At 40.0% G+C, this 18819-nt stretch overlaps 1 pseudogene; it reads left to right on the top strand.

Moving 5' to 3' along the window:
- Window positions 1–18819, top strand: part of LOC106593158 (general transcription and DNA repair factor IIH helicase subunit XPB-like) — an 81078-nt pseudogene that overhangs the window by 18174 nt on the left and 44085 nt on the right.

Consider the following 18819-nt stretch of genomic DNA (forward strand, 5'->3'; position numbering starts at 1 on the left):
TAGACCGTAGAGGGGAGTATACCTGACAGGGGTCATATTAATGGGTAGACTGTAGAGGGAGTATACCTGACAGGGGTCATATTAATGGGTAGACCGAAGAGGGAGTATACCTGACAGGGGTCATATTAATGGGTAGACTGTAGAGGGAGTATACCTGACAGGGGTCATATTAATGGGTAGACCGAAGAGGGAGTATACCTGACAGGGGTCATATTAATGGGTAGACTGTAGAGGGAGTATACCTGACAGGGGTCATATTAATGGGTAGACAGTAGAGGGAGTATACCTGACAGGGGTCATATTAATGGGTAGACTGTAGAGGGAGTATACCTGACAGGGGTCATATTAATGGGTAGACTGTAGAGGGAGTATACCTGACAGGGGTCATATTAATGGGTAGACTGTAGAGGGAGTATACCTGACAGGGGTCATATTAATGGGTAGACCGAAGAGGGAGTATACCTGACAGGGGTCATATTAATGGGTAGACAGTAGAGGGAGTATACCTGACAGGGGTCATATTAATGGGTAGACTGTAGAGGGGAGTATACCTGACAGGGGTCATATTAATGGGTAGACTGTAGAGGGGAGTATACCTGACAGGGGTCATATTAATGGGTAGACTGTGAGGGATATACCTGACAGGGGTCATATTAATGGGTAGACTGTAGAGGGAGTATACCTGACAGGGGTCATATTAATGGGTAGACCGAAGAGGGAGTATACCTGACAGGGGTCATATTAATGGGTAGACTGTAGAGGGAGTATACCTGACAGGGGTCATATTAATGGGTAGACCGAAGAGGGAGTATACCTGACAGGGGTCATATTAATGGGTAGACTGTAGAGGGAGTATACCTGACAGGGGTCATATTAATGGGTAGACTGTAGAGGGAGTATACCTGACAGGGGTCATATTAATGGGTAGACTGAAGAGGGAGTATACCTGACAGGGGTCATATTAATGGGTAGACCGAAGAGGGAGTATACCTGACAGGGGTCATATTAATGGGTAGACAGTAGAGGGAGTATACCTGACAGGGTTCATATTAATGGGTAGACTGTAGAGGGAGTATACCTGACAGGGGTCATATTAATGGGTAGACTGTAGAGGGAGTATACCTGACAGGGGTCATATTAATGGGTAGACTGTAGAGGGAGTATACCTGACAGGGGTCATATTAATGGGTAGACTGAAGAGGGAGTATACCTGACAGGGGTCATATTAATGGGTAGACTGAAGAGGGAGTATACCTGACAGGGGTCATATTAATGGGTAGACTGTAGAGGGAGTATACCTGACAGGGGTCATATTAATGGGTAGACTGTAGAGGGGAGTATACCTGACAGGGGTCATATTAATGGGTAGACTGTAGAGGGAGTATACCTGACAGGGTTCATATTAATGGGTAGACTGTAGAGGGAGTATACCTGACAGGGGTCATATTAATGGGTAGACTGTAGAGGGAGTATACCTGACAGGGGTCATATTAATGGGTAGACTGAAGAGGGGAGTATACCTGACAGGGGTCATATTAATGGGTAGACTGTAGAGGGGAGTATACCTGACAGGGGTCATATTAATGGGTAGACTGAAGAGGGGAGTATACCTGACAGGGGTCATATTAATGGGTAGACAGTAGAGGGAGTATACCTGACAGGGGTCATATTAATGGGTAGACTGTAGAGGGAGTATACCTGACAGGGGTCATATTAATGGGTAGACTGTAGAGGGAGTATACCTGACAGGGGTCATATTAATGGGTAGACTGTAGAGGGGAGTATACCTGACAGGGGTCATATTAATGGGTAGACTGTAGAGGGAGTATACCTGACAGGGGTCATATTAATGGGTAGACTGTAGAAGACCAGAAAATCTGTTTCTCACTTCTGTGATGTTTCCAAGACATTTGTCTAATATTGTCTGCGTTGTCTCGCTCCCCCCTCCCTCCCTCTCTCTCTCTGTCTCTCTCTCTCTCTCTCTCTCTCTCTCTCTCTCTCTCTCTCTCTCTCTCTCGTAGCCAAGATGTTCCGTCGGGTTCTGACCATTGTCCAGGCCCACTGTAAACTGGGTCTGACCGCCACACTGGTCCGTGAAGACGACAAGATCGTTGATCTCAACTTCCTGATTGGGCCCAAGCTGTTTGAGGCTAACTGGATGGAGCTCCAGAACAACGGCTACGTCGCTAAGGTCCAGTGTGCCGAGGTTAGTCCGTCGTCCACACCCGTACCAGTCTGTGGTGGGGATAAACCTGGTAATGGGCACGACACAATATGGCTAATGGAATAGGATACCTCACGACGTCTAGTCTGGGTAAACATCATTTGGGCAACAAGCGGATAAGGCAGGGGTGTAGTTTGGGGGGGGTTTGGGGAACCAGCGGATAAGGCAGGGCTGTAGTTGGGGGGGGGTTTGGGGAACCAGCGGATAAGGCAGGGCTGTAGTTGGGGGGGGGAACCAGTGGATAAGGCAGGGCTGAAGTTGGGGGGGGGTTTGGGGAACCAGCGGATAAGGCAGGGCTGTAGTTGGAGGGGGGGTTGGGCAACAAGCGGATAAGGCAGGGCTGTAGTTGGGGGGGGGGGTTGGGCAACAAGCGGATAAGGCAGGGCTGTAGTTGGGGGGGGTTGGGCAACAAGCGGATAAGGCAGGGCTGTAGTTGGGGGGGTTGGGCAACCAGCGGATAAGGCAGGGCTGTAGTTGGGGGGGGGGTTGGGGAACCAGCGGATAAGGCAGGGCTGTAGTTGGGGGGGTTGGGGAACCAGCGGATAAGGCAGGGCTGTAGTTGGGGGGGTTGGGCAACCAGCGGATAAGGCAGGGCTGTAGTTGGGGGGGGTTGGGGAACCAGCGGATAAGGCAGGGCTGTAGTTGGGGGGGTTGGGGAACCAGCGGATAAGGCAGGGCTGTAGTTGGGGGGGTTGGGGAACCAGCGGATAAGGCAGGGCTGTAGTTGGGGGGGGTTGGGGAACCAGCGGATAAGGCAGGGCTGTAGTTGGGGGGGGTTGGGGAACCAGCGGATAAGGCAGGGCTGTAGTTGGGGGGGGTTTGGGGAACCAGCGGATAAGGCAGGAGCTGTAGTTGGGGGTTGGGGAACCAGCGGATAAGGCAGGGCTGTAGTTGGGGGGTTGGGGAACCAGCGGATAAGGCAGGGCTGTAGTTGGGGGGGGGTTGGGGAACCAGCGGATAAAGGCAGGGCTGTAGTTGGGGGGGGTTGGGGAACCAGCGGATAAGGCAGGGCTGTAGTTGGGGGGGGGTTGGGGAACCAGCGGATAAGGCAGGGCTGTAGTTGGGGGGGGGGTTTAACTGTGGAGCTCTTTTAATTTACAGAGAAAGTCACTAGAGTTCCCATGTCACTAATATGAGACAGAGCTATATACTACATTAGAAGGGTATATGGGGACAGAGCTATAGACCACATTAGAAGGGTATATGGGGACAGAGCTATATAGTATATTAGAAGGGTATATGGGGACAGAGCTATAGACCACATTAGAAGGGTATATGGGGACAGAGCTATATAGTACATTAGAAGGGTATATGGGGACAGAGCTATATACTACATTAGAAGGGTATATGGGGACAGAGCTATATAGTATATTAGAAGGGTATATGGGGACAGAGCTATATACTACATTAGAAGGGTATATGGGGACAGAGCTATATACTACATTAGAAGGGTATATGGGGACAGAGCTATGTAGTATATTAGAAGGGTAGATGGGGACAGAGCTATATAGTATATTAGAAGGGTATATGGGGACAGAGCTATGTAGTACATTAGAAGGGTATATGGGGACAGAGCTATATACTACATTAGAAGGGTATATGGGGACAGAGCTATATAGCACATTAGAAGGGTATATGGGGACAGAGCTATATACTACATTAGAAGGGTATATGGGGACAGAGCTATATAGTATATTAGAAGGGTATATGGGGACAGAGCTATATACTACATTAGAAGGGTATATGGGGACAGAGCTATGTAGTATATTAGAAGGGTAGATGGGGACAGAGCTATGTAGTATATTAGAAGGGTATATGGGGACAGAGCTATGTAGTATATTATAAGGGTATATGGGGACAGAGCTATATAGTATATTAGAAGGGTATATGGGGACAGAGCTATATAGTATATTAGAAGGGTATATGGGGACAGAGCTATATAGTATATTAGAAGGGTATATGGGGACAGAGCTATATAGTATATTAGAAGGGTATATGGGGACAGAGCTATATAGTATATTAGAAGGGTATATGGGGACAGAGCTATATACTACATTAGAAGGGTATATGGGGACAGAGCTATAGACCACATTAGAAGGGTATATGGGGACAGAGCTATATAGTATATTAGAAGGGTATATGGGGACAGAGCTATATAGTATATTAGAAGGGTATATGGGGACAGAGCTATATAGTATATTAGAAGGGTATATGGGGACAGAGCTATATACCACATTAGAAGGGTATATGGGGACAGAGCTATATACTACATTAGAAGGGTATATGGGGACAGAGCTATATAGTATATTAGAAGGGTATATGGGGACAGAGCTATATACTACATTAGAAGGGTATATGGGGACAGAGCTATAGACCACATTAGAAGGGTATATGGGGACAGAGCTATATAGTATATTAGAAGGGTATATGGGGACAGAGCTATATAGTATATTAGAAGGGTATATGGGGACAGAGCTATATACTACATTAGAAGGGTATATGGGGACAGAGCTATATACCACATTAGAAGGGTATATGGGGACAGAGCTATATAGTATATTAGAAGGGTATATGGGGACAGAGCTATATAGTATATTAGAAGGGTATATGGGGACAGAGCTATATAGTATATTAGAAGGGTATATGGGGACAGAGCTATATACTACATTAGAAGGGTATATGGGGACAGAGCTATATAGTATATTAGAAGGGTATATGGGGACAGAGCTATATACTACATTAGAAGGGTATATGGGGACAGAGCTATATAGTATATTAGAAGGGTATATGGGGACAGAGCTATATAGTATATTAGAAGGGTATATGGGGACAGAGCTATATAGTATATTAGAAGGGTATATGGGGACAGAGCTATATAGTATATTAGAAAGGGTATATGGGGACAGAGCTATATACTATATTAGAAGGGTATATGGGGACAGAGCTATATAGTATATTAGAAGGGTATATGGGGACAGAGCTATAGACCACATTAGAAGGGTATATGGGGACAGAGCTATATAGTATATTAGAAGGGTATATGGGGACAGAGCTATATAGTATATTAGAAGGGTATATGGGGACAGAGCTATATACTACATTAGAAGGGTATATGGGGACAGAGCTATAGACCACATTAGAAGGGTATATGGGGACAGAGCTATATACCACATTAGAAGGGTATATGGGGACAGAGCTATAGACCACATTAGAAGGGTATATGGGGACAGAGCTATATACTACATTAGAAGGGTATATGGGGACAGAGCTATTGACCACATTAGAAGGGTATATGGGGACAGAGCTATATAGTATATTAGAAGGGTATATGGGGACAGAGCTATATACTACATTAGAAGGGTATATGGGGACAGAGCTATAGACCACATTAGAAGGGTATATGGGGACAGAGCTATGTAGTATATTAGAAGGGTATATGGGGACAGAGCTATGTAGTATATTATAAGGGTATATGGGGACAGAGCTATGTAGTATATTATAAGGGTATATGGGGACAGAGCTATATAGTATATTAGAAGGGTAGATGGGGACAGAGCTATATAGTATATTAGAAGGGTATATGGGGACAGAGCTATATAGTATATTAGAAGGGTATATGGGGACAGAGCTATATACTACATTAGAAGGGTATATGGGGACAGAGCTATAGACCACATTAGAAGGGTATATGGGGACAGAGCTATATAGTATATTAGAAGGGTATATGGAGACAGAGCTATATAGTATATTAGAAGGGTATATGGGGACAGAGCTATATAGTATATTAGAAGGGTATATGGGGACAGAGCTATATACTATATTAGAAGGGTATATGGGGACAGAGCTATAGACCATATTAGAAGGGTATATGGGGACAGAGCTATATAGTATATTAGAAGGGTATATGGGGACAGAGCTATATACTACATTAGAAGGGTATATGGGGACAGAGCTATAGACCACATTAGAAGGGTATATGGGGACAGAGCTATGTAGTATATTAGAAGGGTATATGGGGACAGAGCTATATACTACATTAGAAGGGTATATGGGGACAGAGCTATATACTACATTAGAAGGGTATATGGGGACAGAGCTATATACTACATTAGAAGGGTATATGGGGACAGAGCTATATAGTATATTAGAAGGGTATATGGGGACAGAGCTATATAGTATATTAGAAGGGTATATGGGGACAGAGCTATATACCATATTAGAAGGGTATATGGGGACAGAGCTATATACCACATTAGAAGGGTATATGGGGACAGAGCTATATACTACATTAGAAGGGTATATGGGGACAGAGCTATATACTATATTAGAAGGGTATATGGGGACAGAGCTATATACTACATTAGAAGGGTATATGGGGACAGAGCTATATAGTATATTAGAAGGGTATATGGGGACAGAGCTATATAGTACATTAGAAGGGTATATGGGGACAGAGCTATATACTACATTAGAAGGGTATATGGGGACAGAGCTATAGACCACATTAGAAGGGTATATGGGGACAGAGCTATGTAGTATATTAGAAGGGTATATGGGGACAGAGCTATATAGTATATTAGAAGGGTATATGGGGACAGAGCTATATAGTATATTAGAAGGGTATATGGGGACAGAGCTATATACTACATTAGAAGGGTATATGGGGACAGAGCTATATAGTATATTAGAAGGGTATATGGGGACAGAGCTATATACTACATTAGAAGGGTATATGGGGACAGAGCTATATAGTATATTAGAAGGGTATATGGGGACAGAGCTATATACTACATTAGAAGGGTATATGGGGACAGAGCTATATAGTATATTAGAAGGGTATATGGGGACAGAGCTATATAGTATATTAGAAGGGTATATGGGGACAGAGCTATATAGTATATTAGAAGGGTATATGGGGACAGAGCTATATACTACATTAGAAGGGTATATGGGGACAGAGCTATATAGTATATTAGAAGGGTATATGGGGACAGAGCTATAGACTACATTAGAAGGGTATATGGGGACAGAGCTATATAGTATATTAGAAGGGTATATGGGGACAGAGCTATATAGTATATTATAAGGGTATATGGGGACAGAGCTATAGAGTACATTAGAAGGGTATATGGGGACAGAGCTATATAGCATATTAGAAGGGTATATGGGGACAGAGCTATTGACCACATTAGAAGGGTATATGGGGACAGAGCTATATACTATATTAGAAGGGTATATGGGGACAGAGCTATATAGTATATTAGAAGGGTATATGGGGACAGAGCTATATAGTATATTAGAAGGGTATATGGGGACAGAGCTATATAGTATATTAGAAGGGTATATGGGGACAGAGCTATATACTACATTAGAAGGGTATATGGGGACAGAGCTATATACCACATTAGAAGGGTATATGGGGACAGAGCTATATAGTATATTAGAAGGGTATATGGGGACAGAGCTATATAGTATATTAGAAGGGTATATGGGGACAGAGCTATATAGTATATTAGAAGGGTATATGGGGACAGAGCTATATAGTATATTAGAAGGGTATATGGGGACAGAGCTATATAGTATATTAGAAGGGTATATGGGGACAGAGCTATATACTACATTAGAAGGGTATATGGGGACAGAGCTATATAGTACATTAGAAGGGTATATGGGGACAGAGCTATAGTATATTAGAAGGGTATATGGGGACAGAGCTATATAGTATATTAGAAGGGTATATGGGGACAGAGCTATATAGTATATTAGAAGGGTATATGGGGACAGAGCTATATAGTACATTAGAAGGGTATATGGGGACAGAGCTATATACTACATTAGAAGGGTATATGGGGACAGAGCTATATAGTATATTAGAAGGGTATATGGGGACAGAGCTATATACTACATTAGAAGGGTATATGGGGACAGAGCTATAGACCATATTAGAAGGGTATATGGGGACAGAGCTATATAGTATATTAGAAGGGTATATGGGGACAGAGCTATATAGTATATTAGAAGGGTATATGGGGACAGAGCTATATAGTATATTAGAAGGGTATATGGGGACAGAGCTATATAGTACATTAGAAGGGTATATGGGGACAGAGCTATATAGTACATTAGAAGGGTATATGGGGACAGAGCTATATAGTATATTAGAAGGGTATATGGGGACAGAGCTATATAGTACATTAGAAGGGTATATGGGGACAGAGCTATATAGCATATTAGAAGGGTATATGGGGACAGAGCTATATAGTATATTAGAAGGGTATATGGGGACAGAGCTATATAGTATATTAGAAGGGTATATGGGGACAGAGCTATATACTACATTAGAAGGGTATATGGGGACAGAGCTATATAGCACATTAGAAGGGTATATGGGGACAGAGCTATATAGTATATTAGAAGGGTATATGGGGACAGAGCTATATAGTATATTAGAAGGGTATATGGGGACAGAGCTATATAGTATATTAGAAGGGTATATGGGGACAGAGCTATATAGTATATTAGAAGGGTATATGGGGACAGAGCTATAGACTATATTAGAAGGGTATATGGGGACAGAGCTATATACTACATTAGAAGGGTATATGGGGACAGAGCTATATAGTACATTAGAAGGGTATATGGGGACAGAGCTATATAGTATATTAGAAGGGTATATGGGGACAGAGCTATATAGTATATTAGAAGGGTATATGGGGACAGAGCTATATAGTATATTAGAAGGGTATATGGGGACAGAGCTATATACTACATTAGAAGGGTATATGGGGACAGAGCTATATAGTACATTAGAAGGGTATATGGGGACAGAGCTATATAGTATATTAGAAGGGTATATGGGGACAGAGCTATATAGTATATTAGAAGGGTAGATGGGGACAGAGCTATATACTACATTAGAAGGGTATATGGGGACAGAGCTATATAGTATATTAGAAGGGTATATGGGGACAGAGCTATATAGTATATTAGAAGGGTATATGGGGACAGAGCTATATAGTACATTAGAAGGGTATATGGGGACAGAGCTATATACTACATTAGAAGGGTATATGGGGACAGAGCTATATAGTATATTAGAAGGGTATATGGGGACAGAGCTATATAGTATATTAGAAGGGTATATGGGGACAGAGCTATATAGTATATTAGAAGGGTATATGGGGACAGAGCTATATAGTATATTAGAAGGGTATATGGGGACAGAGCTATATACTACATTAGAAGGGTATATGGGGACAGAGCTATAGTATATTAGAAGGGTATATGGGGACAGAGCTATATAGTACATTAGAAGGGTATATGGGGACAGAGCTATATAGTATATTAGAAGGGTATATGGGGACAGAGCTATATAGTATATTAGAAGGGTATATGGGGACAGAGCTATATAGTATATTAGAAGGGTATATGGGGACAGAGCTATATAGTATATTAGAAGGGTATATGGGGACAGAGCTATATACTACATTAGAAGGGTATATGGGGACAGAGCTATATACTATATTAGAAGGGTATATGGGGACAGAGCTATATAGTATATTAGAAGGGTATATGGGGACAGAGCTATATAGTATATTAGAAGGGTATATGGGGACAGAGCTATATAGTATATTAGAAGGGTATATGGGGACAGAGCTATATACTACATTAGAAGGGTATATGGGGACAGAGCTATATAGTATATTAGAAGGGTATATGGGGACAGAGCTATATACTATATTAGAAGGGTATATGGGGACAGAGCTATATAGTATATTAGAAGGGTATATGGGGACAGAGCTATATAGTATATTAGAAGGGTATATGGGGACAGAGCTATATAGTATATTAGAAGGGTATATGGGGACAGAGCTATATAGTATATTAGAAGGGTATATGGGGACAGAGCTATATAGTATATTAGAAGGGTATATGGGGACAGAGCTATATAGTATATTAGAAGGGTATATGGGGACAGAGCTATATAGTATATTAGAAGGGTATATGGGGACAGAGCTATATAGTATATTAGAAGGGTATATGGGGACAGAGCTATATAGTATATTAGAAGGGTATATGGGGACAGAGCTATATAGTACATTAGAAGGGTATATGGGGACAGAGCTATATAGTATATTAGAAGGGTATATGGGGACAGAGCTATATACTATATTAGAAGGGTATATGGGGACAGAGCTATATAGTACATTAGAAGGGTATATGGGGACAGAGCTATATAGTACATTAGAAGGGTATATGGGGACAGAGCTATATAGCACATTAGAAGGGTATATGGGGACAGAGCTATATAGTACATTAGAAGGGTATATGGGGACAGAGCTATATACTACATTAGAAGGGTATATGGGGACAGAGCTATATACCATATTAGAAGGGTATATGGGGACAGAGCTATATAGTATATTAGAAGGGTATATGGGGACAGAGCTATATAGTATATTAGAAGGGTATATGGGGACAGAGCTATATACTACATTAGAAGGGTATATGGGGACAGAGCTATATAGTATATTAGAAGGGTATATGGGGACAGAGCTATATAGTATATTAGAAGGGTATATGGGGACAGAGCTATATAGTATATTAGAAGGGTATATGGGGACAGAGCTATATAGTATATTAGAAGGGTATATGGGGACAGAGCTATATACCACATTAGAAGGGTATATGGGGACAGAGCTATATAGTATATTAGAAGGGTATATGGGGACAGAGCTATATAGTATATTAGAAGGGTATATGGGGACAGAGCTATATAGTATATTAGAAAGGGTATATGGGGACAGAGCTATATAGTATATTAGAAGGGTATATGGGGACAGAGCTATATAGTATATTAGAAGGGTATATGGGGACAGAGCTATATACTACATTAGAAGGGTATATGGGGACAGAGCTATATAGTATATTAGAAGGGTATATGGGGACAGAGCTATATACTACATTAGAAGGGTATATGGGGACAGAGCTATATAGTATATTAGAAGGGTATATGGGGACAGAGCTATATACTATATTAGAAGGGTATATGGGGACAGAGCTATAGACCATATTAGAAGGGTATATGGGGACAGAGCTATATAGTATATTAGAAGGGTATATGGGGACAGAGCTATATAGTATATTAGAAGGGTAGATGGGGACAGAGCTATATACCACATTAGAAGGGTATATGGGGACAGAGCTATATACTACATTAGAAGGGTATATGGGGACAGAGCTATATAGCACTATTAGAAGGGTATATGGGGACAGAGCTATATAGTATATTAGAAGGGTATATGGGGACAGAGCTATATACTACATTAGAAGGGTATATGGGGACAGAGCTATATAGTATATTAGAAGGGTATATGGGGACAGAGCTATATAGTATATTAGAAGGGTATATGGGGACAGAGCTATATAGTATATTAGAAGGGTATATGGGGACAGAGCTATATACTACATTAGAAAGGGTATATGGGGACAGAGCTATATAGTATATTAGAAGGGTATATGGGGACAGAGCTATATAGTATATTAGAAGGGTATATGGGGACAGAGCTATATAGTATATTAGAAGGGTATATGGGGACAGAGCTATATAGTATATTAGAAGGGTATATGGGGACAGAGCTATATAGTATATTAGAAGGGTATATGGGGACAGAGCTATATAGTATATTAGAAGGGTATATGGGGACAGAGCTATATAGTATATTAGAAGGGTATATGGGGACAGAGCTATATAGTATATTAGAAGGGTATATGGGGACAGAGCTATATAGTATATTAGAAGGGTATATGGGGACAGAGCTATATAGTATATTAGAAGGGTATATGGGGACAGAGCTATATACTACATTAGAAGGGTATATGGGGACAGAGCTATATAGTATATTAGAAGGGTATATGGGGACAGAGCTATATAGTATATTAGAAGGGTATATGGGGACAGAGCTATATAGTACATTAGAAGGGTATATGGGGACAGAGCTATATAGTATATTAGAAGGGTATATGGGGACAGAGCTATATAGTATATTAGAAGGGTATATGGGGACAGAGCTATATAGTATATTAGAAGGGTATATGGGGACAGAGCTATATAGTATATTAGAAGGGTATATGGGGACAGAGCTATAGACCACATTAGAAGGGTATATGGGGACAGAGCTATATAGTATATTAGAAGGGTATATGGGGACAGAGCTATATACTACATTAGAAGGGTATATGGGGACAGAGCTATATAGTATATTAGAAGGGTATATGGGGACAGAGCTATATAGTATATTAGAAGGGTATATGGGGACAGAGCTATATACTATATTAGAAAGGGTATATGGGGACAGAGCTATATAGTATATTAGAAGGGTATATGGGGACAGAGCTATATAGTATATTAGAAGGGTATATGGGGACAGAGCTATATAGTATATTAGAAGGGTATATGGGGACAGAGCTATATAGTATATTAGAAGGGTATATGGGGACAGAGCTATATACTATATTAGAAGGGTATATGGGGACAGAGCTATATACTACATTAGAAGGGTATATGGGGACAGAGCTATATACTACATTAGAAGGGTATATGGGGACAGAGCTATATAGTATATTAGAAGGGTATATGGGGACAGAGCTATATAGTATATTAGAAGGGTATATGGGGACAGAGCTATATAGTATATTAGAAGGGTATATGGGGACAGAGCTATATAGTATATTAGAAGGGTATATGGGGACAGAGCTATATAGTATATTAGAAGGGTATATGGGGACAGAGCTATATAGTATATTAGAAGGGTATATGGGGACAGAGCTATATACTACATTAGAAGGGTATATGGGGACAGAGCTATATACTATATTAGAAGGGTATATGGGGACAGAGCTATATAGTATATTAGAAGGGTATATGGGGACAGAGCTATATAGTATATTAGAAGGGTATATGGGGACAGAGCTATATAGTATATTAGAAGGGTATATGGGGACAGAGCTATATACTACATTAGAAGGGTATATGGGGACAGAGCTATATAGCATATTAGAAGGGTATATGGGGACAGAGCTATATACTATATTAGAAGGGTATATGGGGACAGAGCTATATAGTATATTAGAAGGGTATATGGGGACAGAGCTATATAGTATATTAGAAGGGTATATGGGGACAGAGCTATATAGTATATTAGAAGGGTATATGGGGACAGAGCTATATACTACATTAGAAGGGTATATGGGGACAGAGCTATATAGTATATTAGAAGGGTATATGGGGACAGAGCTATATAGTATATTAGAAGGGTATATGGGGACAGAGCTATATACTACATTAGAAGGGTATATGGGGACAGAGCTATATAGTACATTAGAAGGGTATATGGGGACAGAGCTATATACTATATTAGAAGGGTATATGGGGACAGAGCTATATAGTACATTAGAAAGGGTATATGGGGACAGAGCTATATAGTATATTAGAAAGGGTATATGGGGACAGAGCTATATAGTACATTAGAAGGGTATATGGGGACAGAGCTATATAGTATATTAGAAGGGTATATGGGGACAGAGCTATATAGTATATTAGAAGGGTATATGGGGACAGAGCTATATAGTACATTAGAAGGGTATATGGGGACAGAGCTATATAGTATATTAGAAGGGTATATGGGGACAGAGCTATATAGTATATTAGAAGGGTATATGGGGACAGAGCTATATAGTATATTAGAAGGGTATATGGGGACAGAGCTATATAGTACATTAGAAAGGGTATATGGGGACAGAGCTATATACGTACATTAGAAGGGTATATGGGGACAGAGCTATATAGTATATTAGAAGGGTATATGGGGACAGAGCTATATAGTATATTAGAAGGGTATATGGGGACAGAGCTATATAGTACATTAGAAGGGTATATGGGGACAGAGCTATATAGTATATTAGAAGGGTATATGGGGACAGAGCTATATAGTATATTAGAAGGGTATATGGGGACAGAGCTATATAGTATATTAGAAGGGTATATGGGGACAGAGCTATATAGTATATTAGAAGGGTATATGGGGACAGAGCTATATAGTATATTAGAAGGGTATATGGGGACAGAGCTATATACTACATTAGAAGGGTATATGGGGACAGAGCTATATAGTATATTAGAAGGGTATATGGGGACAGAGCTATATAGTATATTAGAAGGGTATATGGGGACAGAGCTATATACTACATTAGAAGGGTATATGGGGACAGAGCTATATAGTACATTAGAAGGGTATATGGGGACAGAGCTATATGTATATTAGAAGGGTATATGGGGACAGAGCTATATAGTATATTAGAAGGGTATATGGGGACAGAGCTATATAGTATATTAGAAGGGTATATGGGGACAGAGCTATATACTACATTAGAAGGGTATATGGGGACAGAGCTATATAGTATATTAGAAGGGTATATGGGGACAGAGCTATATAGTATATTAGAAGGGTATATGGGGACAGAGCTATATAGTATATTAGAAGGGTATATGGGGACAGAGCTATATAGTACATTAGAAGGGTATATGGGGACAGAGCTATATAGTACATTAGAAGGGTATATGGGGACAGAGCTATATAGTATATTAGAAGGGTATATGGGGACAGAGCTATATACTACATTAGAAGGGTATATGGGGACAGAGCTATATAGTATATTAGAAGGGTATATGGGGACAGAGCTATATACTACATTAGAAGGGTATATGGGGACAGAGCTATATACTACATTAGAAGGGTATATGGGGACAGAGCTATATAGTATATTAGAAGGGTATATGGGGACAGAGCTATATACTACATTAGAAGGGTATATGGGGACAGAGCTATATAGTATATTAGAAGGGTATATGGGGACAGAGCTATATACTATATTAGAAGGGTATATGGGGACAGAGCTATATAGTATATTAGAAGGGTATATGGGGACAGAGCTATATACTATATTAGAAGGGTATATGGGGACAGAGCTATATAGTATATTAGAAGGGTATATGGGGACAGAGCTATATAGTATATTAGAAGGGTATATGGGGACAGAGCTATATAGTATATTAGAAGGGTATATGGGGACAGAGCTATATGGTATATTAGAAGGGTATGGGTACAGAGCTATATAGTATATTAGAAGGGTATATGGGGACAGAGCTATATAGTATATTAGAAGGGTATATGGGGACAGAGCTATATACTATATTAGAAGGGTATATGGGGACAGAGCTATATAGTATATTAGAAGGGTATATGGGGACAGAGCTATATAGTATATTAGAAGGGTATATGGGGACAGAGCTATATAGTATATTAGAAGGGTATATGGGGACAGAGCTATATACTACATTAGAAGGGTATATGGGGACAGAGCTATATACTACATTAGAAGGGTATATGGGGACAGAGCTATATAGTACATTAGAAGGGTATATGGGGACAGAGCTATATAGTATATTAGAAGGGTATATGGGGACAGAGCTATATAGTACATTAGAAGGGTATATGGGGACAGAGCTATATAGTATATTAGAAGGGTATATGGGGACAGAGCTATATAGTATATTAGAAGGGTATATGGGGACAGAGCTATATAGTATATTAGAAGGGTATATGGGGACAGAGCTATATAGTATATTAGAAGGGTATATGGGGACAGAGCTATATAGTATATTAGAAGGGTATATGGGGACAGAGCTATATAGTATATTAGAAGGGTATATGGGGACAGAGCTATATAGTATATTAGAAGGGTATATGGGGACAGAGCTATATAGTATATTAGAAGGGTATATGGGGACAGAGCTATATAGTACATTAGAAGGGTATATGGGGACAGAGCTATATAGTATATTAGAAGGGTATATGGGGACAGAGCTATATAGTATATTAGAAGGGTATATGGGGACAGAGCTATATAGTATATTAGAAGGGTATATGGGGACAGAGCTATAGTACATTAGAAGGGTATATGGGGACAGAGCTATATAGTACATTAGAAGGGTATATGGGGACAGAGCTATATAGTATATTAGAAGGGTATATGGGGACAGAGCTATATAGTATATTAGAAGGGTATATGGGGACAGAGCTATATAGTATATTAGAAGGGTATATGGGGACAGAGCTATATAGTATATTAGAAAGGGTATATGGGGACAGAGCTATATAGTATATTAGAAGGGTATATGGGGACAGAGCTATATAGTACATTAGAAGGGTATATGGGGACAGAGCTATATAGTATATTAGAAGGGTATATGGGGACAGAGCTATATAGTATATTAGAAGGGTATATGGGGACAGAGCTATATAGTATATTAGAAGGGTATATGGGGACAGAGCTATATAGTACATTAGAAGGGTATATGGGGACAGAGCTATATAGTACATTAGAAGGGTATATGGGGACAGAGCTATATAGTATATTAGAAGGGTATATGGGGACAGAGCTATATAGTACATTAGAAGGGTATATGGGGACAGAGCTATATAGTATATTAGAAGGGTATATGGGGACAGAGCTATATAGTACATTAGAAGGGTATATGGGGACAGAGCTATATAGTATATTAGAAGGGTATATGGGGACAGAGCTATATAGTATATTAGAAGGGTATATGGGGACAGAGCTATAGTATATTAGAAGGGTATATGGGGACAGAGCTATAGTATATTAGAAGGGTATATGGGGACAGAGCTATATAGTACATTAGAAGGGTATATGGGGACAGAGCTATATAGTATATTAGAAGGGTATATGGGGACAGAGCTATATAGTATATTAGAAGGGTATATGGGGACAGAGCTATATAGTATATTAGAAGGGTATATGGGGACAGAGCTATATACTACATTAGAAGGGTATATGGGGACAGAGCTATATAGTATATTAGAAGGGTATATGGGGACAGAGCTATATACTATATTAGAAGGGTATATGGGGACAGAGCTATATAGTATATTAGAAGGGTATATGGGGACAGAGCTATATAGTACATTAGAAGGGTATATGGGGACAGAGCTATATAGTACATTAGAAGGGTATATGGGGACAGAGCTATATAGTACATTAGAAGGGTATATGGGGACAGAGCTATATAGTATATTAGAAGGGTATATGGGGACAGAGCTATATAGTACATTAGAAGGGTATATGGGGACAGAGCTATATAGTACATTAGAAGGGTATATGGGGACAGAGCTATATAGTACATTAGAAGGGTATATGGGGACAGAGCTATATAGTACATTAGAAGGGTATATGGGGACAGAGCTATATAGTACATTAGAAGGGTATATGGGGACAGAGCTATATAGTACATTAGAAGGGTATATGGGGACAGAGCTATATAGTATATTAGAAGGGTATATGGGGACAGAGCTATATAGTATATTAGAAGGGTATATGGGGACAGAGCTATATAGTATATTAGAAAGGGTATATGGGGACAGAGCTATATAGTATATTAGAAGGGTATATGGGGACAGAGCTATATAGTACATTAGAAGGGTATATGGGGACAGAGCTATATAGTATATTAGAAGGGTATATGGGGACAGAGCTATATACTACATTAGAAGGGTATATGGGGACAGAGCTATATAGTATATTAGAAAGGGTATATGGGGACAGAGCTATATAGTATATTAGAAGGGTATATGGGGACAGAGCTATATAGTATATTAGAAGGGTATATGGGGACAGAGCTATATAGTATATTAGAAGGGTATATGGGGACAGAGCTATATACTATATTAGAAGGGTATATGGGGACAGAGCTATATAGTATATTAGAAGGGTATATGGGGACAGAGCTATATAGTACATTAGAAGGGTATATGGGGACAGAGCTATATAGTATATTAGAAGGGTATATGGGGACAGAGCTATATAGTATATTAGAAGGGTATATGGGGACAGAGCTATATAGTATATTAGAAGGGTATATGGGGACAGAGCTATATAGTACATTAGAAGGGTATATGGGGACAGAGCTATATAGTACATTAGAAGGGTATATGGGGACAGAGCTATATAGTATATTAGAAGGGTATATGGGGACAGAGCTATATAGTACATTAGAAGGGTATATGGGGACAGAGCTATATAGTATATTAGAAGGGTATATGGGGACAGAGCTATATACTACATTAGAAGGGTATATGGGGACAGAGCTATATAGTACATTAGAAGGGTATATGGGGACAGAGCTATATAGTATATTAGAAGGGTAGATGGGGACAGAGCTATATTGTATATTAGAAGGGTATATGGGGACAGAGCTATATAGTATATTAGAAGGGTATATGGGGACAGAGCTATATAGTATATTAGAAGGGTATATGGGGACAGAGCTATATAGTATATTAGAAGGGTATATGGGGACAGAGCTATATAGTACATTAGAAGGGTATATGGGGACAGAGCTATATAGTACATTAGAAGGGTATATGGGGACAGAGCTATATAGTATATTAGAAGGGTATATGGGGACAGAGCTATATAGTACATTAGAAGGGTATATGGGGACAGAGCTATATACT

The sequence above is a fragment of the Salmo salar genome, chromosome ssa16, assembly GCF_905237065.1.
Source record: "Salmo salar chromosome ssa16, Ssal_v3.1, whole genome shotgun sequence".
In the NCBI taxonomy this organism is placed as follows: Eukaryota; Metazoa; Chordata; class Actinopteri; order Salmoniformes; family Salmonidae; genus Salmo; species Salmo salar.